At 34.2% G+C, this 27,077-nt stretch overlaps 1 long non-coding RNA gene across 1 annotated transcript; it reads right to left on the reverse strand.

The window, feature by feature from the left end:
• Positions 1-18,783: 18,783 nt before the first annotated feature.
• LOC128224941 (uncharacterized) lies at positions 18,784-23,581 on the reverse strand. Its single transcript, XR_008259573.1, has 2 exons — positions 23,542-23,581; positions 18,784-19,842 (listed from the first exon to the last, which is right to left on the reverse strand). It is a non-coding gene; the product is annotated as an uncharacterized LOC128224941 (long non-coding RNA).
• Positions 23,582-27,077: the final 3,496 nt, after the last annotated feature.

Consider the following 27,077-nt stretch of genomic DNA (forward strand, 5'->3'; position numbering starts at 1 on the left):
GAACCAATGTATCACGGCGTTATGGTACACGACGGTTTCCCAATTTAAAACACAGAATTACGATACCACTCATGATTCCTAATCCTATGCCAACTTGTTTCCACGATGAAGACTGATGACTTTCCTTTTTACTTTTTATCCATTTATGAACAAAATGTTCACAGTTGTTAGTGCGAGCATCGTATTTTTGTTCATCCGTTTGACTGAAGAAGTTATCAAGTGCGTTTTCAACTACTTCGTCCCTAGCAATATCTGGATGTCGTATGATTGCCAAGTCACTTTTTTGAATCGTTACCCTTTCCTTCCGTATTATATTTCCGTGTGTGTCCCTCCGTCCAGTTACATGAATTATTTCTACCGTGACGTAGTTATCATCCGCTGACACGACACTTTTAACCACAGCATGATGTTTAAACGAAGGCACCCTTGAAGGCACCCCTGAGCCCACAATAGCACACTGACTTTGTCCGGAAACTTCAATATGCATTCCACATTTAATTTTACCATTACCGTCTAAAGTATATCCATCGCGACACATTGAGCATGACTCCACTGGACACGATGTGGTTTGATGTCTTGACATTCTTTTATCCTTTTTTGAACAGAATGAGTATTTTTCTTGAAATAAGCAGTGAGTATCTACAGCGACCTAGCCCGTCTGAAAGTCAAATATTTCGATCTTTTATATTCGGAATAATAACAAAAGCGAAAAATGTTGAACGACATAGAAATGATAGTCTTTTTAACATTTCTCTTATGACAATATTAAGCTAAATAATGTAATATTGCTTTTAGAAATAAATGTATTAAAGGTACGAAGTGAAAAAAACAATATCAAACTTAATTGTGCAGTCATAATTTTCTTCTGCCTTCAAATACAATTTGCATGCTTAAAGTAAAGTGTCAGCCAAATAAAATGGATTATAGATAAGAGGTAATTATCACAGTTGAATGAGCTGTCACTGTGATCATGACTGGTGAACGCAATCAGCATATGCAATTGTTCATGATTGTTAGAAACTAACTAAGCGTTTAAACTAATTAACTAGGCACCACTACTAAAGTCTAAGTTTATGACCAAGATTTAGATCACCTCTAACAACGGAAATAATACAAACATATTTTGTAAAACAATACTCTTGTTGCATACTGCGACGTGTACATTTAGGTTAAATTACTTAAATGGGTAAGTTGTTCTTACCGATGCTTTAAAAGGTTACCCGGACAGACAAGAACAAGAGCTGTCACAGAGACAGCGCGCTCGACTATTCCGCCGCTTTCCAATGTAAGGATTGAAAAGTTTTGGCGAAATATGCATGGATCACTGTTAGATTAGATTTCAATGCAATACATGGTGTGTTGAGATATTAACATAAATATGGTTCCATGCAAACTTTAAACGATATTTTTTAAGTAAAATAATAAAGGGCCATTATTTGCAAAATACAGTTATCTAACTTGATTATTCAACTAAGTTGGGTGGTTGAATAACATTGTATAAAGTCTCAATGCAATACATCAAATAGTTGCTGAGATATTATCCTATGTGTGCTAACATGCAAGACCTTAACCAGAATTTCTAAGTCGCATAATTAAGGGGCAAAAAGATGGGAGCCTGTGTGTAAAGTTTCAATGCAATACATGATGCATTTGCTGAGGTATTGACTTAAAAGTGGTTACATGCAAAACCTTAACAAGAATTTCTATGTCGAATAAAAAGGAGCCATTATTTTGATTTAATGCAAACTGAAGTTATCTTACTTAGTTATTTAAGTAGATTTGATGGTTGGGTACCATTGTATAAAGTCTCAATGCAATCCATCAAGTAATTGCTGAGATATTAACCTATGTGTGCTTACATGCAAAACCTTAACCAGAATTTCTAAGTCAAATGATAAAGGCCCATAATTGGCATTATATTCAAAAAGGTTTTATCTGGGAATATATATCTAATGTTTCAATGCAATACATGATATATTTGCTGGAATATTGACTTAAATGTGGTTACATGCAAAACCTTAACCAGAATTTCTAAGTCGAATATTAAAGGGCAATTATTTTGTATTAAATGCAAACTAGAGTTATCTTACTTGGTTAATTAAGTAGGTTGGATGGTTGACTACCATTGTATAAAGTCTCAATGTAATGCCTCAAGTAGTTGCTGAGATATTAGCCTATGTGAGCTTACCCGCAAAACCTTAACAAGAATTTCTAAGTCGAATAATAAAGGGAAATTATTTGCATATAATGCAAACTAGAGTTATTTAACTTGGGTAATTTAGTAGGTTGGATGGTTGAGTACCATTGTTTCAAATATCAATGCAATACCTCATGTAGTTGCTGAGATATTAACCTATGTGTGCTTACACGCAAAACCTTAACCAGAATTTCTAAGTCGAATAATAAAGGTCTATTATTTGCATTATATTCAAATAATTGTTATCTAACTTCATTAATTCAGTATATAAGATAGTTGGGAATACATATCCAAAGTTTCAATGCAATAACTGATGTATTTACTGAGATAATGACTTAAAGGTGCTTACATGCAAAACCTTAACCAAGGTGTGACGCCAACGCCGACGCCGACGCCGACGCCAGGGTGAATAGTCGAGCTAAAAACGCACTTGTTTAGTTATTATTGTCGTAATTGTTTTGTGTTCTGTTTGTCTAATTCAGAACATTTCAGAACGAAAACGTAATGTGAGTCCACCTTGGATTAAGTTATGATTTTGAGTCTGCGACCAAAGATGAAGAACACAGTATTACATATACATTATTGAAATAAAACAGTAGAAAATACTTAGACGAACCCAGTAGCCAAGAATTAAAGATTACCTTATTAAGAGGTATACTGATCTAGGCATCACGGTCACTGAAGGAGAGACACAAAACGACAAAATGGAACAAACATATTAGGGCCGAAAGGGCATAGTTATGTGATGGAAAATTATTCATGCCACAAGTATATGCCACTTACCAAATAAAAATATCAACTAATGTGTGTCGTAGGTTTATGCGATTCGTAGTATATCAAACTCTGTTTGATATACAACAATAAACAGTTTTCCATAATGCAATAGGTAGCAGTTAATTCAGTCAAGTAAGTTGACAATGTCAAATCATCGTTGCAAAAAGCTTGTTTAAATGTGCGTCTGTACTTGCTGTCAAATTTGTCTCTATGTAGTTTGCTTCATTTGTCAGACATTTTAAAGTTCATACTCAGTAAGGCGTAATATTAAAATGTTTGTACCGGAGAAACGAACGACTTTAACGTTTCTCCGCCGACTCTAATTTAGTTTGGCGAAAAAATGAGTTAAACAAAGAATTTGGTAGGATTATAAGACGGGTTTTTTAGAGCGAACGAATTTTGGAAAAACATCTAAAAAACACCAGATAATCATTGATCCCCAAGGGCGATTTTCTGTATAGCTTTAATAAGAATCAGTCAGTAAAATATCCAGGGATGCTCCGAACTGTGCATAAAAGCACACAACCATGCCTCCACTGGATTAACAATCAGACAGACGTTGAATCAGTCATTCAGATCAAACACTGTACTGTCAATTGGTGACGTTATCCGAGAAAATGCACCCGCCATTAATCGTACATATATTCTTTTCGGTAGTGTATTGCTTTAACGTTAAAAATGATACAAACCCACACAATGCTGCTGAACCTTTATTCCGTTTACATACCATTTCAAGCATATAACAAGGCTAAATCCCTGCATCCAAGCCCACTTAGCGATCTTATGACTTTTTCTTTGTCTTAAGTCATACATCACCATATTATTTACAGTATTTAGTAATTGGGTTTCATACGTTTTCATTATACTTATTGTCAATACATCTATAGCGTGATTGGCAACAAATTTTAGAGAAAATCATGAACGATATGTCAATAATTGAATCGAAATGTAGTTTCATTTGTTCTCGTTACACACGAACATAGGGGTGGTTCCAGGATTTGACGTGGGAGTGAGGGTAACGAAGGGGCGTAACCTTTTGACCTGTGCCCCTCCCTTGGAGCCGAAATTAAATTGGCTTAAAGAGTTGACAGGGTGGTTTAAAAAAAAGTGTTCACAATTCCAAGTCCGAAATAGTGCAATTTGTGGGGAATATTTTATTTTATCACTTGTATCTCCTTTATTAAAATAAAAAGATAAACTCGGACGATATTAGTTGGCGGGCGCCGCGTGCGCCCTGATGGATGCACAAAGGGTGTATATTTAGATAAGAAATATATGAATGTATGGATTTCGAAATATCCTATTGCAAAGTCTTATTCATATCTGAGTATAAATCGATTTTATCTAAACAACTATGTAATTGAAGACGGCGGTAGTTACAAAGATTTCAATAGGCTGCTATTACAACTACAGTATCGTGTTCAAATAGGATATTCAAAACTGAGTGTCAACCTGACATCTCACGTAATATTGGTTTAATTGTATCAACAAAGCCAGTATTCAGTATAAACCACCCGTTTAAATTGGAGGTATGCGGACAGCGTCATAGATCTTGGATGTTTTGGGGACAATTATGCTTTCAAGTACATGTTTGAGATGTTATCTCAAAATTGTGCCATAGTAAAGATGGCCGTGCCTATCCCGGACGAAATATAAATAGGCTGCCCAGGGTGTGTCTAATTGTATAAAAAAAGATATGATAAATAAAGGTAATCATATTCACTTACACACATTACATTATTTCGATCGCGAAATATATAAACAAAAAATGATAAATTCAATGTTGAAATATTTCAGTTTATGAATGAATGAATGAATGAATGTAAATATTTGTACAGCGCATTATAAAACAAGTCTCTAAGCGCTGCACACGCGAATTAAAAGGTTAAAAAGTCCACATCATTTCACTGATACGCCCATTTAAATAGGTGAGTTTTTAAAGCCTTTTTGAAAACTGTCAGGGAGTCAATGTGTTTAATTTCTACTGGCAGGCTGTTCCAAAGATTGGCTGCACATTTATCAAATCTCCTTTCACCATATGTTTTAGTTTTTGTACGTGGAACGTTCAGTAGCTTAGCAGAGTCTGATCTCAGAAGTCGTATTGGCTGGTATTCACTAATTAGATTGTTCATGTATACAGGAGCAAGTTCATGTCTGATTTTGAAAGAGTACAGTATGACTTTGTACTGTACTCTGTACGGAACCGGGAGCCAGTGTAGAGAATATTGAACCGGGGTTATGTGGTCACGCTTCTTTGTAAGCGTGATTAAACGAGCGGCAGTGTTCTGGATGCGCTGCAGTTTGTCGATTACTTTGCAGTTTGCACCACATAGCAAAACATTGGCATAGTCCAGCCGAGAGGTCACGAGAGAATTCACAAGTGTTTTACAGGCATTTATGGTAATGAATGGGCTAATCCGCCCAATATTACGCAGATGGAAAAAACAGGATTTTGAAATTGCATTAGCCTGTTTGTCCATGCTTAAAGTTTTATCAAAGAAGGCACCTAAGTTTTTCACAAATGATGATTCATGAACAATTGTTCCGTCAAATTGTAATTTGCAGCCAGAAAAATTCTTTACTTGATGTTTTGGTGCAAAGATGATGAGTTCAGTTTTGTCCTGGTTGATCTTAAGCATGTTCAGGTGCATCCAGGAACTGATGTCCGACTAGCACGCTTCAATTGCTGGTACTACACTAGTCCAACTGTCTTTTGGTTTAATGACAAGGTAGCATTGCGTATCATCAGCATAACCATGGTGTAGCATGTTGTGGTTCTTACATATATCCCCTATTGGTCTAGAGAACATACAGTACTTTCTCGGTCCCAGTACCGAGCCCTGAGGAACGCCAAAATGTAAAGAAGTTTCGTCAGAAACAGCCGACCGAACTGCAACGCGTTGAGACCTATTACTCAGATAAGAGTGAAACCACAGCAGGGCAGAGCCAGATATTCCATAGGCATGTTCCAAACGTTTAAGTAGAATAGGATGGTCGATGACATCAAAGGCGGCAGATAGATCTAACATTATCAAAACCACACATGAGTTATTGTCAAGTGCGGCCGCTATGTCTTGGTGGACTCGCAGAAGTGCTGCCTCTGTTTAGTTTAAACTTTGAAGAAACACGCTCAGGTCAGTTTACTTTTTAAAAGCAGTAATGGTGGCCATTAACATTAACAATCCTCCTTTATTGATTGAAGGGACTTTAAATGCGGGGGACTTGATTACGTCAAAGGTCACATTAAGATTGCTCTAGTGATAACGTGTTCATTGCATCAAACAATAAGCACTAGTATTGGTTTCTTCTGATTAAATTTGAAAACAAATTATACCCTCTTTTACCTTTGTGAAGAAACGATCTCGTGCGTCATTCTATAAAGTATAAGATCTCGTCTCAATCGAGCGTTTTAGTATACAATGTCATGTTTGCTTTATCTCTATCACGGGGTGAGGGTTAGTATTCACACGATAAATTGTTGACTGATGAGCTGTGTCGCAAAAGCATGTAGATAGTGTCTCAATGTTCACAATGGGTAAGGAAGATGAATTACTTTTAAATGGCGAATCAAAAATTGCATTTACATTTTCCATTCCGCGAGTAGGTGGGCTGATATAGGTTTCTGGATCATGCGCTATGTACGTCAGCTTTATTTGTGCCAAGTTATTCCAAGTCCTGGAGTTTGATCTTTGACCCTTAAGTGTGACATTGACCTCGGATGAAGGCATTTGCACTATGAGGACCAGCTCGGTAATAACTGTTGTACTTCTGAAATTCTACCTTTCGACCTGTAAGTGAGACGTAGCTTGAAGACTGATAGCTTGAACCTTCGCTCTATACATTGTCTGAATACTGTGAACATTTTGCCAAATCATTTTGAAACAACACTTCAATTAAACTACTACTACTAGCAAGTAAAACACTCGTTGTTTATCCCCCTAATGATGGCCATGGGCTTCACATACATGATCTCACCCGTTTCTGTTCTTTGTGATAACATGAATAAGTTATTACTCGATGCTTTTGTCGTTGTTATCTGCTGGTAAAGCTTCAATACCGATGACCAAAACTCCACCAAATCTAAAATTATTGTTGCTATTTTTTGTTTTTGTTTTTATTTGCTTTTTATAACAACTGAATATATAGCTGCGATATTACATACATTCTGCATGCAAAGGCTTTAGAATTACACCAACAACATAATGGCTTACCAATCATCGCAACTGAATCACATTTTTGTGGGTTGGATACCTTAAACACAAAATAACTTCTATTCAGTGCAAGTCAAAACAAACATATATTAGTCAGGCGCGTAGCGTGGCATACTCGTTTACTCGTTCGAGTAAACTTTTGAATTGAAAGTAAAAAGAAAAATCACTTTTAAATGCGAAAAAGACAATAAAAGTATTTCGAATGGATGTAAGGGGGGCTAACATAGATGAACTCTTACTTACTTTAATTATCAAACGGATAAAATATACTAGTGTTACAACTCTTATATTTAAATACGCCAATAGTTGCCTAGTAGAGCTAGCAATGTGTCAATATTGTTAACGACCGGTAACCTAGCTCGAGCATCTATTATGTTTAACGGTGTTACTTCCCTTATCGTCTACATCGCCGTTTTCTTGTGGTCGTTTCGTCTGCAGTAAACATGACCTTCTATCCTCCGTATCCAGATGTTTTTGAAGGAAAAAAGAACGCAGACAATAACTTTAAATTAAAGATATTGACATCGAAGTGGGATATGGCGCACAAATATGCCTTTCCATCCAGGTAAACATACTAGATATACATTCATTGAATCGTTAAATTTAATGTTTTTGTAGATAATATTTTAAGATATACAAAGCTGATTTTTTGCTTTAAAATATATCTATACAAAGTTGATTTTTTGCTTTAAAATATATCTGTACTGTATACCAAGTTGCCTATGCAACAGTATACGAAACCTTTTTTTGGAAACCTTGCCAAATACTTTTCTATCGGGTCGAAATACTTTTCCACCTTCATGATCTACTTAACTATGAGATACTCGGATATACTTTAAATAAACTGTCGAAGTAGAGTAAGAGTCGGTGGCGTAGTGGTTATGCGAGTGGAGCGCTGCCCGAGCGACCCGGGTTCAAATCCCGACGACCCGTGTTCAAATCCCGAACACGCCTCATTTTTAGCGGTTTCTTTATCATATTTTTTTTTAATTAGTAAACCTATGATTCATCCAAATGACTAGCTAAGCTACACGAAAAGAGAATAAACATTTCTCTTAAAGCAGTGATATTTTACTTAACCTATACAATACAAATAAATAAGTAATAATGCATATTATTCACATATATCCAAACACCTTGCAATTATTGCTATACTGTATATGAAAAATGAATGAAATAATATCCCTTATCATGAACCTTTAACAATTCTTTTTTTAATAAACTGCCGAAAATTTATTTTACACTTGCTTATAGTTACATATGATTTATTCTTAGATATCAAGCAGGGTGCATTCGAAAACTAAACCATAAGTGGTTGACAGAAAACAGTTGGCTTCGCTATTCCGTATCCAAAGATGGTATATATTGCGGGCCGTGCTACTTGTTTGGCAACTCCGAAGAAAAAGTCAAGGTCTTGGTATCGGCACCTCTCACAGACTGGAGCAACATCACCAAGAATATAGGTAACTTATGTACACTTATACTAAAACCATTGAGTATTTTGGGGCTTATGCACGTTAGTTTATTATTTTGTACGACAAATATTTTGGTTGCTATAGAAACAGTAACGCTGAAAATACCAGTTGGTTTTGCATTTACAAAGTAAACGAGCTTGATTTATGAAATTTTGTCTGTGTATAGGGGGCATGATGGCAAGTATGCATCTAGCATGACAAAAGCGTCACAAAAATATTGGGGTTGCTATGGCAGCACACATACTTAGAAAACGCAAACAAACTGGATAATGCAATACTTAAAAATACCCTAGGTAGGTTAATTAAACTTGGTATATAAATAAAGGCAATAGCTTCTGCACATGAACTGTTCGGTGATTTTCGAAAAAGCTAATTATAGCTAGTATTAGTAAAAGTATAGATAGTTTTTGCTAAGTTTACGAAAATCTCTTGGGGAAGATGTTGTTTATTGTAATATAGGGCTTTAAAATGCACTGACACACATAGACAATATATGATTTGTTTATTGCCAATCCTACTCTATTTCATCTTTGATATACAGGTTCAGAGGCGTTCAAGCAAGGATAAGAGAACAGTATCCAGGAGCTGTATACACGCACTGTAAGACACACTGTTTGAATCTTGCCATTGTCCACGCATCAACTGAGACCTACGGAAGGAATATGATGGATCATGTGCAAACCATCGCATTTGCGTTTAACTATTCTGCTAAGCGAATGCTATGCTTTAAAGTTTAAAGAGCAGCTGGCAGGAGATCATGCTAGCAAGCAAGAGATGGAGAAAAGAACAAAACTTCAATCTCTCTGTGCAACGCGATGTGCTGCCAGGGCTGACGCTCTATTCATGTTTGTGTCCGCATTTACAGCCGTTGAATTAGCACTGAATGAGATCGCAACTGAACATGGAGATACAAAGGCTGCATCATACAGAAGCGGGATCTTAAGCTTCGACTTTATCGTCACTCTTGTAGCTGTCGAGTACATTCTCAGTGGCGTCGTTCCTCTGTCCAAGACGTTGCAGAAAGAAAATTGCGATCTTGATCAAGCATCGTTAGAGACGAGGGTTTTAACAGCCCAACTAGATACTGATAGGAACGATGATATTACTTGGGACAATTTGTTTACTAAAGCGGTTGTTTTGGCGCAGCAAGCTGGAGTGGAGCCTTTGATTCCTCGTAACGCTAAAAGGCAGGAAAACAGGCCTAATGCTCCAGCAGCAACACCATCAGACTTCTAGAGACGAAACATGTATAATACATTCGTAGACCATCTCATTACAGAATTGAGGGATCGTCTTCTCTCTCGTTCCACATGGGCGTTTTAGGGCGCAGTACCTCATTCCAAACCAGGTTGGTGAGCTGGAAAATGAGACGGTGCAGCAAATCTTTACCGAATTTGAGGCTGATATCAACGGCGATAATGATCAATTCTGCAACGAAATTCGACGTTGGAAAACTAGATGGACAGCAGTGACGCCGGAAGATGTCCCCAACTCACTTGAAACAGATATAAAAAGAGCACCGTTGGAATTGTATCCAAACATAAGAATGTGCCTGTCAATTTTACTGGCTATGCCAGTTTCTACGGCAACAGCAGAAAGGTCGTTTTCGACGATGAAGCGCGTTAAAACGTATCTGAGAAACACCATGACAACAGAGCGGCTCTCTGGGTTAGGTTTGATGAACATTTACAGAGAAAGGGAGATCAGTTCCGTGAGAGTGGTCGACATCTTTGCTAGGCGCAAGAACAGAAGACTAGCTCTTATATTTCGTGTTTAAACAATGAAAAGGAACAATATATCAATTCTTAACCTGAAATCATTATATAACGTCTGTAGTCATTTATACTTATCAAACTATGACGACTGATACATTTGAAGTAGACCATGACTTTGAACCGCGATATATTAGATCGTAAGAAAACGTGTCTTATTAAAAGTCTGGCAAGTCATATATAATTATGATCTCCTTCATTTTATTTTGAAAAACTAGACAAAAAATCAGCTTAAAAAACAATACAGTTGATATCAATTTAAGCCCCTAAACCCCTGATATTGCGTTCTTCTAAAAAATAAAATCCGGGGGAGGACCCCCGGACCCCCCGCAAACAAATACCATATTTCGAGTAAACTCAATTCTGCCCACGCTACGCCCCTGTTAGTGCAATCGTTAATATGTGTTTTATTATGAACAGAAAATTAATACAAATCGTCATATATCTAAAGGTGACCTGAACATGTAGTATAAAGCTTCTTTATTCTAAATGCTTCACATCATGGCTTTTTTTTAAATAAGTGTCTATTTAATTTACACTTTAAATGAATACAATACAATAAATGAATAGATACTAAATACTGTTTGTTAACCTATTTAAATATCTTTCAAATACAAAGACTGACATTTTATTCAGTTTAAATGAATTACTTGAATACTTCCTTGTACACTTGGCTCATTTTCAAAAAGGCTGAATCAAATATCGTTTTATTTAAAGAGCTGTCAAACTATCTGAATGTTTCCACATCTTAAGTAATACGTATCCGTGATTGACGATCATACCTATTAACACTATTTCAAGTAAAAGTCTGATTTGACAAAAATTGTCATTGATTTTAAGAAAGAAAATTCATGTTGTTGTTTTTTCCGAAAATATAGAACAGAACAGAACAGAATGTTTATTTAATTTAAGCATATACAGCTCATCGTTATAAACACAGATTGAAAAAAATGAAAACAATAGCATGCATGTGATACATAAGTAATTCATGTAACAAATAAGTAATGCATATGGATATTAAGGTAACTATACCAACAATGCATATGGTATTCACAAAACTAGCACATTTAACAGCAATAGAATGTAAGAAAGTCTTATAAAGCATCATATATTTATGTATCTTATCTTAAAGGCCTTAAAGCAGAAAATAGCTAATTCTATTAACAGAATTTAGTAATGATATACATTTAATCATACTAGGATTTCTAACATAGTATCTAGGAATATACGTCTGTCGGATATCATTATACAATGGGCAGACAAGATCAAAATGGAACTCGTCTTCTATATCGATTAAATGGCAAAGTGTGCATTTTCTATCTAGTCTGGGGTTATCTTATGTCTACCTGGTTCAATATACAAATTATGCGAGGACAATATGAGTTTAGCTAAACATATACGTAGCTAAAAGTTTATTTACATTATCCAGTAATACCATGTAGTTAGACAAATGGAATGTATGATTAACTTCCTTATATAAATACAATGATGAATGTGTCTCTATGGTAGCTCTCCAACTAGTTATGTATACATCTCTTTATCTATTTCTAAACATGGGGACAATTTTGTTTATATTAACAGACTCAGGGAATAACCACACATCCGCATAACCCGCTGACTGAAATATACTTCTTACTGTAGAGACCCAGTTTATAGTCTGTGGATTATCATCAAGATCCCTGTATTGATCCTTTAAAATAGCCCTGAGGATTATAAGTATCTTCCATGGCCGAGAGTCTAACGTAGATTAATTCCGATCCGAGCGTAAGGGTGTTTTGAGGAAACGAGGTTTACCAAATTTCCGAAAACACCCTTCGCGAGGGTCGGGTTGAACCTATCTTACACGAGCGACTATGGTAGATGTTTTTTCTCCAACCCGAGTTTAACAAAATTAAGTAACAATGGATTTTTTGCTGGAACTTGTTTGTTCTTAGTGTAAATAACTGCGGTATGGATATGCGGTAATTCGTGGTTGTCATGGATATGCTCGCAGTGATTCAGATTATGTTAATAGTCAAATCGGTTTGTAAATAGGAGAGTGAAGCATTATTTCTTAAAAGGTTCATAAAATATGTTTTATGGTGATATTTGAAGCGAGAAATAATTAATTAGCGTTCTAATTATTGCCAAAGGGGCATTCATGGCTGAAGCGGTGGATACTAGAAACAAACGAAATACGTCTGCAATATATGGAGCATTTAAGCTAGAGGCCGGATCAGGTGGCAGCATTGCAGTAGCTTCCAATCTCTTCAAGTAAGGTTATGATGGTAGTTGAGTTTTTGTAAGGCTGTGGTGTTAGTAGACGTAGATTGGTCATTGTGGAAATGGTTTTGACAGTAATGTAGTGGTGTAGTGGTTTTCGAAATAATAATGTTGTTGTAGAAGTTATGTTGGAAGTAGCTGTGGAAGTTTAATTATGTTAGAAGCTGTTTTGTGGTATAAAAGTTAGGTTATGGCTATAGTCGTTGTGGAAGTAGACATATAGTTGTAACTGTTTTGGAAGTAAAGCTTTTGCGATAATTGTCATGATGAAAGTTGTCGTGGAAGTAAGCTCATGGTGACAGTTTGTATAGAAGACTATTGTGGTAGTGGTTATGGTGGAAGTGTTTGATGAATTGTGGTTATCGCTGTAGTTAAAATAAGATTTTGGTGATAATGGTTATGTTTGAAGAGACTGTTTGAATAATACTGAGGTGAATATGGTTTTAGAAGAAACGGTGAGGTGGTGGTTTTGAAAGTTAGGCTGTAGTGGTGTTGGTTGTAGAAGAAAGGCATTGGAAGTTCGGCTTTTTTGGTAGCGGTAAAGTTGGTAGTGGATGGGAAGTGAGGTTTTGGTGGCAGTGGTAATCGTTCGGGATGTAGTGGTTGTGAAAACAGGGTTGTGGTGAGAGTGGTTGTAGACGTGAGGTTGAGGTGTTTTTGTCATGGAAGTAAGGCTGTTTTGGTAGCGGTTAATGTGGGTGCGGTTGGTGGAGGTCACACTGTGGTGGTTGTGAAAGTACGTGAGTCCAACTGAAAGGAAGCATTCGAATTATAATTTTAAAGAGAATAGAGGTTTGAAGGCACGCCCAAAGTACATTTTAGCGACTTGTAGTTTCAAATAGTGTATTATGGTGTAACTCGTGCACGTTTCTTCTACTATGTAGAAATTAAATCTTTCCTTGGACAATTTTAGGGTGAGAGCGCCGGGTGTGCCCCTCTCCCTTCATCATCCAGTACATTAAAGGAGATTATGGTCATGGTGACCTAGTAGGGTTTTTTCTGGTCATTCGTTTCATAAGGCTTTGTAACCTTCGGACAGACCAAAAAGGTACTTTTAAATTACAACCTCTGTAAACATCGGTATTAACTAGGTGTAAAGACATCACAAAAAGGTCAAGGTCCTATTGAAAAGAGACAACGTGTCCATTATGTTTTAACAGATTGATATCGACATCTGTCTTAATCCTTACTAGATGTGTGTACTAATAACAAATACAGCTTCAGTTTTATACAAACATGCTTTTAGTATTTTATAGTATTATCCTGGATAAAGAAAGCATTTATGTAAAGTGTTAAAATCTTATAGCTAAAATGCGTTTTGGTTACCGAAAGAAACATATTAAGAAACCCGATCTACAAAAAGGCTAGTTCGCATAAGTTAAATGTTGATGTCTGGATACCCCATGTCATTTCAGTATGAACTAAACGAGTATTGATTGCTGATATATGAAATAACAAAAGCTAAATTAGATATAAAGTTGACCTAGTTTGTATCTTTGCTCCTTATGTCAACTTAAAACATTTTTCAGTCAGTGTGCCCATTCTTTCCAAGTATACCAAAACATTATCGGGTAACCAATCAACCAAAATCAATCAAATACTTGTGGGTCGAATACATATTTTCAATATTTTGCTAATTCGTGTTTTCTTTAAAACCTTTTTTGGCTGACTTGGGAGTGTTTAGGCATGTGTCGTCATTTTCTTCACATATTTTACATAGGTAATCATTTGGAAGAAAAAGATTAGCTAATATATGTCGCTTTTATTTTTAATAATGATTTCTTTATTTGTTCTCAGTTTTAGTACAATGATGCTTTTTACTATGAAACTCTATGATCACACATTTTTAAACCTTTTATTTTATAAGGCAGAAAGTGTGTGATGCTCGTAGTTTCAAACAATGACTGCATCGTATCTTTGAAAAGTGTTTGCATTATGTGCTCTGAATTGTATTCCTCCGTCTGCAGAAAGAGTTGGGATCTCTTATCATAGAAGTAATCGTGGTTTACCTATAAGTTTATTATTATTTGTTTTATTATCTAGTTTCCTCAAGTTAATGCATACTTTAACAAGATTAACCTTTAACGGTTTTTTTCTTTCTTTAGGATTGTTGGGATAAGAGTGAGGTTTGTGCACAAGTGGTTTAAACCCTCATTAAATTTACATTTTACTGACCGTTTCAAGGGGGTACCTAACAATCCTTAATAAACGTACCTAGTTTATTTTATATATATATATTATGTATGCAATGTGCTGTTTTGGGAGTTTTGTGCGTTTCTTCCATGTATTTTGTTTGAGATTTTTTGTGTTTATGTTCTATGTCTTTGGCGTTTACCCAGTGCCATTAAACCAGGTTTATGTTTAATATTTTTGCTACTGATCTTGTTTCTGTAGTGTTTCTTTGATTTATTCTTAATAATGCTAAATGATTGACCTGGTAACCCGATAAAAGTTTGATACTAGTTCAAAAGGACTGCTTGCTGATGACTAATATATGAAGTAAATGACCGAAAAGCATTATTTATCAAGTGATTGTAGTTTGAACTTTTATTCTTTTTCCAACTGAAATCGGCCTATTTTTTAATATTCAAAAACGAAAATCGATTGTTTCCAATACAATTTGGATTCTATGTTTCAATCATTTAACCTTTTGAAAGGATACTAAACAGGTATTGGATGACCATCCTATATTCTAATCATTTTATATTGGAAAACTTTACCTATTTACCTGTAACTAATTTCTATTAACAAGGCAAAGTCAGATAATCATTAACTGACATAAGACTTTTTATAGTTTTAACTATATGTGTATAAAATGCATTGTTTATCTTCGAACATGTGCAAAGTTAATGTTCATGGGATTGCTTATTACAGTTTTATGTACATGTAATTGTGTTCATTAAGCCACCGTTATTGATAAAACATAGTGTAATAATTGTCAGTGGTGTTTTAGAAATCGTCCTCCTTAAGTCCCTTACAAGAATTCGTATCGTCGAGTAGCCATGTAAGTCGTTTAATATGTTTTGTATGTAGTGTGTTACTAGATGCTTTATGTCAGTAACATGATGTTTATTGTGTGTATGTTCAATATGAATAAATAGTATAGATTCATTCTATCTTATTAAGATATATTGTCATATGCTAAAGAATACAACGTTTACATAAACATTACACTGCATTTATTTAAGAGGGTCCACTTATGGTTCGTTAAACACAAATTTCCGTGTAGAACCTCAAAACGTATTAAAATACAAAACAGACTAGAAAATAAATAAATGTAATATTTATATATAATATAAATATAATAATGTTTGTCCTTTCATCCCTGTGCTATTGAAACAGACTTTGACATATCAAGGTTTTAACTTAAGTGCTTGTAATGCATTATTCATAGGCACTTTGCGAAAGAATCGACTAATAAAAGCAGCATACATTATTTGTTTGATGTATGCATGCTACGAAAATGAGGTTCTTGAACAAGACTTTGGTCAAAAACAACTTGTTAAAAACAATAATTTAATATTTAATTACATAAGATAAGACGATTAAATGGCCGGCAATTTCAAAGGAAGATCATCCGGCCCAAGACTCGTGGTCTGGTGATTGCTGCATGAACTAGACGTTTTGTCCTCTGGCTTTCAGTGGAAAATATTTAAATTGTAGCAATGACGTGAACTTCTAAAATAAAACAGACACATTCGTGTTATGACTTGAACCGTTGCTCAATCTAACAGGAACAATTCTGTATATAAATAAAAAAAATAACAAGGTAAACAGGACCCTGTATCAATAAAGTTGTTTTGTTTTTATTCTTGAAGTATTTGATAATGGAAGTTATTGCTTGTTGTGCTTAGGCTCTTTTAAAAAGATGATGCTTTAGCCCTTTTCAAGTGCAATTGATAGAAACAAACTTATTAACAAACACATTTTAATATATTTGTTTGTTATTAATCAGAAACTTCAATAACGTCGATTCACTACACACACTTACGTTTATTTTTGTTTACCAGCGTTTCAATTCGGGGTGAAAGATGAAGGTAAAAGCCGTTTTGTTACAAAAGGCTTTCTTCTTCCATTTTTTATTAGAACTTAGAGCTTTTATCAGAATATTTCTTACATTTGTACTACTTAAAATAATCTTGATGTTTAATGCAGTAATACTCTGATATATTGAGCATTTAGGTAAGTCCGATCTATTAGAAACAGGTATTAGTTTTACTAATTGTCCATTTAAAGATACCATGTCAAAGTGCATTTTGTGAGGCTGGAACTCATTGCCTCTACGGCTAGAGGCTTAAACCTACACCAAATCCATATTTCTTTTCTGAACTTATGGTTCTTGCGCCATAGTGTTTCGTAATACAATTCTTTGCTTAAACACCACCACATCCACATCACCAACACACACTAAGTCATGCCCAACATTAGACCAAACGCCCTTCCAGTAATGCTTTTTAGATGAAAAGGTTCTATGCGGTCGGATTCATTTCCAACACCTGAGTCCTTGCACTATTCAGAAAACGGTTGTATAGAACGAGACATATTCATGTTCTCGAGTAGGTAATCAAGTCATCTTTACTTCAACGCCGACGACGTTATCTCTCTTCTTAGTATCATAAATGTCCTTATTTGGAACGAATTTGTTCGTTTTTATCTTTGTTCCTTATAATAACACGTCAAATTGTCTCACTGCCACTGTTATTCCAGTCCTCATTTTCTAACCTTAAGGAAAGATATTTGTTGTTATGAAACTCATGAGGACTGAGTATGTCCAGCCAAAGTTCCTTTTTCACGAGCGTGATTGTCACTGTTAAAATCAGTCGTTGTTACAAGGTGTAAAAGGGAAGTATCAATCATAACTAAATTCCAAAGGTTGTAACTATTAATCACTCTGAGCATAGAGCATTGACCGTACAACTGAGCAAATTCGAGAAATACTCCCTAATGAATGCATTTGCAGCAAACGAAATATATTTACACATTCCATCACAATTGGTATCTTTCATTCTCAATCAATAGTTGTGAGTTCAGAGGTGAAGAACATGCTTTAAATATTTGATTGTTATATGTCGCCCAAAACAATTCGTACTTAATTTCGACGGACATTGTTTAAAACGTCAATGTGAAAGCCAGTAGAGACACACAATAGGCTCCTGTCGACCAAACTTTATGTATTTCACGAGTGCAATATGCAATACCCTTGTAGCTACAGACGACATTATGTTGTTCAGACCATTTTTACTGTCAAAAGGGGGATAACTCTTAAGCAGAAGTAAAATGAAACAAGCATTGCACGTGTCCAATTGCTCATGTTTACCAACAGCCCCGTGCGGGTTTATGTGTTTAGGTGATATACTTAAATAGCTACAAATGAAACAATATTTTTTCAGACAATGTTTCACTCCATAACACTTGTTATACGCGGTGAAATATCAATGTATTTTTGTTTATTTGAAAGAACCTAATGTTGCCACAAGGTTTGTATTTTCGATGTTTAAGTATGCGAGATTGAAATTTGTAGATGTTGTAATTGTTTTCAGAATATTGTAATAACAAAATAATCATAACTGTTTTTGCACAACGAGTGATAGATAAGCGAAATAAAGAAACCCGCATGGTCTAACTTGATTGTTCATACATAAATCCAGAAATTATCAGAAGTATATTCTTAAATTTGTCACTTGACAAACCTGGCTTCTCCCTGCTTTTTTATTGTCTTAATAAGGTAGTACCCTTCTGTGTAAGACTTGGATTGTTATGTTTAATAATTAAACTAAAGTAAACGTGATTTTCGAAAATTAATTATCATTATAGACAAATTCCATCTGTCACAGTTCCCTGTTTTGCTAGAATTTGTTTTACGGATTTGTACCATTTTGTCACGATGATTGTGCAAACCGAATAGTAAACAAGATTTAAAACAGGATTACCGCCTTTGCACGGTATGCTAGATATATATAAATTAAGCTAGTGCCTGTAACCAGTACTATTAGATGAAAATGGGTCTTACTATGGGACACATGTACAATCAGTTAATGTGTAGATATACCATGTTCCATCTAAACGGGGTTTTTATAGATAAGTCAAGCGAAGACAATTTAATTGAATTTTGACCGTTCTTAGGCAATACCAACAACATAAAACAAAAAGTACATTTTTTTGCATGTGCAGTCTGTTTTGGTTTTATGATGTGATTTGTCTCTCTTTTGTGTACTTAATACCCTCATTAAAGTAAGTAAAGGGTTTATTACAAAACTTGTCATTGTAGTTTCTAGGTTTTAGTATAAACTTTGGTGACACAAATCACTCTTGTGTGATTGCATTGGTACTGTCATCCCGTTCTTTGTTCCGGTGTTTTGTCATGGGTTCCGTATAAAGATCTCGATATACCTGTCAGTTTCATAAACAGGAAGGGAAACACGGTTAATACCAATATTATCAGAGCAAATCCAATGTAGACATTCCAACATCCATTTTCTTTTACGTAAAATGCATAAACACGTACTATTTTTTGGTGTAAAAAATGCTTCGGACATTTGGCTACAACCATTGGTGCGTTGAGAACCTGGTGGCTCATATGTATGCCAATGGCACATTCGGTACAAAAATGTTCACAGTTCATGTTACATAGATTGTACCGCCTGTCGCAGTTTGAATTACAATGCTGTTCCGCGTTTTGAGCAACTTCTTCCAATGTATATTTAGAAAATGTATACTCCCTAATCAAAATCTCGTTCACGTCATATTCTTTTTCTTCTCGTACAATACGTCTCCCTTTTTTGTGTTTGGGATTAGGAGTGTGAATTACAACAACTGTTGCTTTTCTTGAATTGGTATTTTCCTTCACTTCAACAATTATGGCATGGTGTCTATAACGGAATAATGGTTTTCTTCCTGGAACGGAAATGTGGTGTCCTCTTTTAAGTTGTGTGGCATCTTTAGGCTTAACATCAACTATTAATTTGTTAGCTTCCCTGATAACTTGATCTAACTGAACTAAAGGAATAAACGTTTCTAACCAATTCATGCTATTATCCCAAGTTCTGGCATTCTCTACAGTATACACTCATCAAAATGTTATCATCACTTTGACATGATAACTGGTGTTAATATTCCGCAGACGTTTTGACTCTGAAGTCCTTCTCATGTTTCTGAAAAACAATTTTATTTTGTTCATTAATCAGTTATTTCATTTGACAATATTTAAATGAAAAAGGACAGAGATAAGCTCAGTAGCAAACAATTTAAACATAACCCCTCTTTAATTGCACAATGGCCAAAGACATATAACATAAAAATAAAAAAATCACAAACAAGAAATATGGGACAATAACAGAAAACCTCATCAACACAAAACTAAATATCCTTCGATTTTTGTATTTAAATCCAGACGGATCATTGATTAATCTGATTAACAAGCCTTGACTATGAAGAAACACTGGACCGTTGTTTTGCTTAAATCGGACTATATTTGTAACGCCCTCTTTGCAAGAACATGAAAGGTATCATATTGAGAGAATATGGTCAGCGACATTCGCGATTCTTGCCTTGTTATAAACAATTTAACTGAAGACTTTATTTAAATTCATTTAAAACAATATGTATGCAATACGTAAAGTACAACTAATGTCATGTGATGGCGTTTGTTAAAAACACGAGTGTTGTTCTGTTTAAGAACATTATCCAAATAATAAACAATATAAACGATTGTGAAAATGTCAAGTTCAGGAGGCCTCCGAAAAAACTTTTGGATACTTAAAAACAAAGGCACGTCATTTATTTTCACTGAATTGTACCATTTTTTTAACAGAAGATGAGCTTATGTTTGCAAACACACCTCAGATTACCCAACAAATCAGGAAGGTGCACTGCAAATAAGCATAAACATGTCGGATATTTATTATCCTCCTGGTATGTACAAAGTGTTTAACAATCAGTGACGAACACTTAATATTTGTCAGCGAACATAAATAGAAGTTGAGTAATGTTACACGTTTAGAAAGAAAATGTAAAATATGAAATACAAATATGGTTGAATTTGAGTATCCATTGAATGTCTTGTTGTCCTTTTTACTATAATTAGCGTATACAACACAATTGTTCAAGTCCATGGAATACCTTGATTACATGTGGCCCGATGAAGCTTAACATATATTGAATTTGGTATGACTCTTGGTCTTGAACGGAACGCACCATGTGCGTATATGCATATTTTCACCAGTAGGCCGATAAAGTGATGTAACCGGTTCTTACCCACACCATACTCCAAACTGCCCAATCTTAAACTAAATTCTTAATGTCATTATGTTTGCAAATCAGTTAATTAATATTCAATATTTTTACAACCGATGACGTCACGTCATAGTAGAAAGTTGTTTACACTAGTTACCGCATTTAATATGTGTATTTTGCTTTTTAAAAGTAGTTTGGGGTTAACATACACCGACATTTGAACAATAAACCTTTTAAAAGTATTGATCTTGTTTTATTTTATTACTAATAACAATAAATTGATTGCCGAGAACTAGAAGCTAAAAGGTCGTATGCGGCACAGAGTAAACATGGCGGATGATCTGTTTCGACTTGTTTACAGATCATTTTGGTAGTTTTGAGTTGTTTGAGCCGGAATTGAGTGATAACTACTGCTGTTTAGATTTCTCCATGTCTTGCTGACTTTTACTTGATGAGCTATAAGCTGAAACTAAACTGACTATACACCATCGATAGTTTCCTCAATGCCCGAAACTTGCAAAGTCTCTATCATCAGACATAAATGTTATCTTTCCGTGTATTTGTTTATGCTTGATTCATGTTAAAAATAAGTGTAATTATGTGATTTTTATACAATAAACAAATTGCCATTTGGTAATTCCAAAGAAAAAGCACGAACAAATAAGAGGAAACAGGTTGAGGTATTGTCATATCGTCGTCGGTTTCGTCGTCGTCGTTGTTCAAGCTATTTAAACCAAATTGATTTGTGTTAAGATGATGCCAGAGACAAAATGCATTCGAAGACCAATAATAAGATATGTTGACTTATGCTTTTTTCTCGACTGAAGATCAGTCAATGGAAATGTGATGTGAAGTATGTCACCCTCTATTTTACCGTATTCACAATTTGTGAATGTTATTGTCCAACAAACCTAAAACTACATTTCTTATTCCACTATATCCCCAATTGATTAAATCCAGCTAGGCTTTGTGTAATTTTCTACTTTTAAGAGTTGGAAGACTTTTGAGGGGTACTTAAGATATGCGAGATAAATTATTTATTATTTTCATTCATACCTTCAATTAAAGTAAAATAAAAAAAAATAGATTAAATGTATTACGCTTAAAGCTGCACTTTCACATATATACCGTTTTTACAACTTTATTTTTTAGATATATAATATATATATATATATATATATATATATATATATATATATATATTAGAAGGTTCAGCAAACGTCAAACAAACCAAACAGGCCAGCATTCGTTCAATTAATTTTTCTTTAAACATTAGTATAAATCAGATGTTACAGAAACGGTGATAAATGTGTTATAAATTCTTAACATACTTGATGTCTAAGTCGGACTACATCTGTAATATATTTTAACATACGCAATTCTTATGTTCAAACAAATTGCAAGGTTCATATATATCGGAGTTTTTTTAGGTATTTCTTTTGCAAACCCGACTAATATTGCCATCAATAGCTCTTGCACAAGGTAAGCATTTTTGTTATTCATCTATGTAGCTGAATAGTATTTTCTTAGTCGATATAAACATATAACAAAAATCGAGTGGATCAAATGACATAAACACACAAAACACTTCTAAGCAGTACACTGTCCATGATATCAGTAAAAACCTTAATATCTGTTAAATTATAAACAAACAATGTTCAAAAATTGTAAAACCTCTGACGGGGACATAAATATGTACAATGACGCTTAATTGTTTTTTATTTAAATTTTGGTTTACTTACAATTAAAATAATACGATTTAATAAATGAATACATATTTAAGATTGTTTGAAAACCTATTCAAACATATTTGGCATAGATACAAAGGCTGTCATAGTATTTCGTTTTGTATCAAATATTTGTATACTTCCTTGTCAATCTGCGCCATTTTTAAAAGCTGAATATCGTTTTCTGAAAATAGTTGGCAAACTGTCTGCACGTTTTTAAAACATAAACGATATTGAGATCAGACCTATTTACACTATTTTAATTAAAAAGAGATTTATTTATAGCTTTATCAATGGATCAATATTTGAAAATATCTTTAAATTTAAGTCTACCGTAGATGTTCCTTATGATGTGACTTTATATCAGAAATATAATTCATGGTCAAGATTATATACTTAGATTGTTGTATGTGAGCTCAGACACACCAAAATAAGCCAGTACGTATAATTACAATCCTCTTTAAACATTTAATCAGATGTTAAGTTTTCATGAGTCAATTATGTTGACAACGAGACACTTTGTATAATAATTTAGTATGTTTTAAAACTTTAAGACGGGGTAAACAATGCACGAATGTATCGAACATATCTTCTCGGGACACGATCTTGTCATTGTTATTTTTTATTTTATCCAGAAAGCGTATTTTTCTTCCAATTAGCAATATGCATATAAAGCGACATAGTATTTTCGAAAGACGTAATATCGTTTGTACTATTATATTTTCAATAAAGCCAAAAACTTAAAAAAGCTATACAGCATAGAAATGATTGTATTAGGTTAAAAATTTTTATAAACATAATTAGAAAAGAGAGATATGATACACTGCTAGAAATAAAGATATATGTGTATACACGAGTGTAACTTGAAAGAAAAAGTAGCATGAAACTTACTTGTGTTATCGCAAACCTCCTTTGCCTGCAAATGAATGAGTTTACTGTTTTCTGTTAAATCTCACAGCTGACTGAGCACACTGTGATCACGCCTGGTAAACGCTATCAACACATGTTATTGGTAATAGTTGCTACAGACTAACTAAGCCTTTAAACACTACTTTTTTATGACCAAGCTATAGTCATTATTATGAATGAAAAAATACTGTTATATTTGGTTAAACAATACTTTAATGTCATATTGTGGCCTATACATTAAGGTTATTTCATTATATTATTTTAATATGGATATTTAAGCATTTTTATCAAACGCTGTAAAAACAAATTAATCCGGCCAGGAGCGAATAACGTGTAGTGTATGAAATTGGCAACTTCGTGTTCTTATCGATTATGAGAAAGTAGACATTTTCGAACACATACGTTTTACACAATAAAATATGTTAATGCCTCAGAATCAAACCAAAACCGAGTTGTACTGAATTTCCAAATATATTTTGTGCTAAGTTATATATATAGAAGACTAAAACCTTTTTGCTACATACGCCGCTTCTTGCCTTACTGTGTGTTATAGCGAGACCACCAGGACGTTCAGTCAGTCTCCCGGCTTTTAAAAAAAGGAAGCCGTTGTACTGCGAAAATACTTGGTAGATACTATTAGAGTTGTGTGGATTTTTTTATATGGTTTATTAGTTTTGTCATGACGGCCAGAAACCCAAAACGTTCCTTGATTAAATAGAGAGTGGTCCTCAACAGTTAAGCTAGAATACCGCACATCTGCAAGCCAATCAGAATGATCCCTGGCAGTAAGAATCATTGAATGCTAAACAAACACTGAAAGAGTTTTTATATTGCTAATTTGATTTGTTCATACTTTTGACCTTTGAAATATTTCATCTTTATTCATGTGCTCTTCATTTGTTTCATATAAACCTGTTTTCATTTGGAACATAAAAAATCAACTTTTGTTGATACATGTCAGCAAGAATAATTAATATATTTGAAATACAATCTTGCATAAATATATTTTCTACAATCCGGCGTAGAAATGAATGTCTACATCATCGTCAATTTAAAATATGCGTGAGGTACGTCCCACGAGTAGCAAAGGTGTATGCACACGCAAATAATTATTTTCTCACTTATTGCGTGATTAAACCACTTTCTCTCGGCTCCCTCATTCACTTTGTCAACGTGGTATCGAACGAGGGCTGCATAACGCCGTCTGGCAAGACTGAAACCAGATAAGTCTTTGACGGAAATAACTCTATAAACCCTGTTCATATTAAACTTAAAATAAACTATTTTGTTTCTCAAAGGGTATATCTGGCAACAAGATAAATGACCAGCATCCGGTCGAGTTAAAACTGGAAATTGAGATTGACAATGCGGTTTCAAGTAAGGATGTTAAAATGTGGAAAGTTCGGAAATAAATAGGGTTTTTTGATGAGCGGAATACGTTTCAATTTTTTTTCTTCAGCATCCGACATAATAAAAAAAAAATATTTATCCACCATAAACCAAACCTCAAGTGATGTGTTAGAAACAGTGTTCAATATATTTTATTAAAAAATAGGAAACGTTTTATTACGAATACAGTGCAAACCTAAGTACTAGTAAACGTTATGGGAAATACAATAAACAGTCAAGCACATGAACTTTTGGATCATAAATATTTGTATTTACTCGAAAAACAAGACAACCAATAAATATATGACCTTTGTTCTCGGTGGTGCATTTCGAGTAAGTAGTTGCGGAGATATTTGTAAGCTATATGACAATATCATACAACATATAAACTAGTATTCCTATTATACATATCAGACTATGTCCGCCATATCTACAAGCGAACATCGCAACGAGGAGAAATAAATACAAACCGTAATCTGCAAAGGATAAATAGCCCTTGCTATATAAGCCAAACATCAAAATATGGATATAGTTTATATACGTGAAAGTCCATTTTGGGGAAGACGGATAAGTACGATATTCAGTCTATTTCAGAACTTTCCTGATTTGTCCATATACCTGTACACAGCTCTATATATTGTTTGCTAATTTTATAACAAACAATTTGAAATATAGACACAGTCTCAAAACTTTCCGGACATCCCTCGTATTCGTCGTGTCAGCAGATGATACATTCGTCAAGTAGTTATTCATGGGTACTTGAGACACATCATATATGATTTTACCAAGGTTTATGTTCTGTATTGCTGGTTTTTTTTGGTTTGTCTGAAATTAATCAGCCTTAACTAAGTCTATTTATCACTTAACACGATCTTAGTAAATGTTTTGACCATTCATTTCATTTTTTTTCTTTAGCATCACAATAAGATGCATATATTCACGATGTAGACACAAGATATAAGATATTTTAATATCATTTATAAATATTTAGAAACATGTATTTTATTCATATAATCTTTTTCGAGTTTGTCAAACCAGCAAAATAAACCTGTTTTTTAATTGAACTAGTGTAAATAGATCCGATCGTCAATTACTTAAGTTTGGAAACATTCAGCCAGCTAATTACAAAAAACGAATTAGTTGTTTTAAGAATGTGGCAGATTGAGAAGTAAATATACAAGTATTTGATAAAACACAATGACAGCCGATGTGTGTTTTATGTCAAACGTATTTGCATAGGATTACAAACATTTTTTTATTATTTTATTTATTTATCTTACCGTATTTTTGAGAATGTGGGTCAATTTTTATTAAATCATATTATTTTTGTGTCTGTAAATATAAGCTTCATTGTACGTTTTCATGTCTTCTTCAGATAGTTGACGATTTTTAAAAATGTCTGTTTGTTATTAAGCACTAATTAAGGTTGTCACTGGGATTTTTTTTTCTGTTTTGATTAATAAATATATTACTGCTTGGTAGGTTTTTGTCTGTTTAAGGTATCCGAACAACACATATAAATTTGATTTTGGATAATGGTGACTCCATCTTATTTTGGTTTAATTTGAAAAGGCTTTGTATGCATAATGTATGCAATGAAACAGCTATGTAATCAGTTAAAATAAACTGCAAACATACAATAATGCTTATGTTTATTTACGTTTTGGTCATTTATTTTACATAAATGTAATAAGCAAGCAATACTCATGAAAAGGGATTGCTGACCTTGCTTGTACTGAACCTTACTAGGCCTAGTAAAGAGTATGACACTTAACGATCATAGCTTTTCATCTTGACAATTACATTTCTAAATGGCCAAGGGAGACAAGGGGACGCAACCGGCGCCCTGATAAAATTGTCCAAAGAACATTTTATGTCAATATGGATGAATAACACCATAGAACATGTGTGTTTACCTTTTGAAGCTAAAGTTTACCAAGATATACTTTGGAAGGCCTTAAAACCTCCATACCTTACCACGTTGTGAGCATTATTCGATCGGTTTTGTTTCGTAAAGTTTTGGGTCTTTTGTTTGTGTGTTTGGCCTTGTTCACATTGATTTAAATCCATATTGGCTATTGGTCTGGTGCCTGTACTTTCCATTATTATTTAGTCATTCCCATTTTAAA

Source organism: Mya arenaria, chromosome 17 (genome assembly GCF_026914265.1).
Source record: "Mya arenaria isolate MELC-2E11 chromosome 17, ASM2691426v1".
Taxonomy (NCBI): Eukaryota; Metazoa; Mollusca; class Bivalvia; order Myida; family Myidae; genus Mya; species Mya arenaria.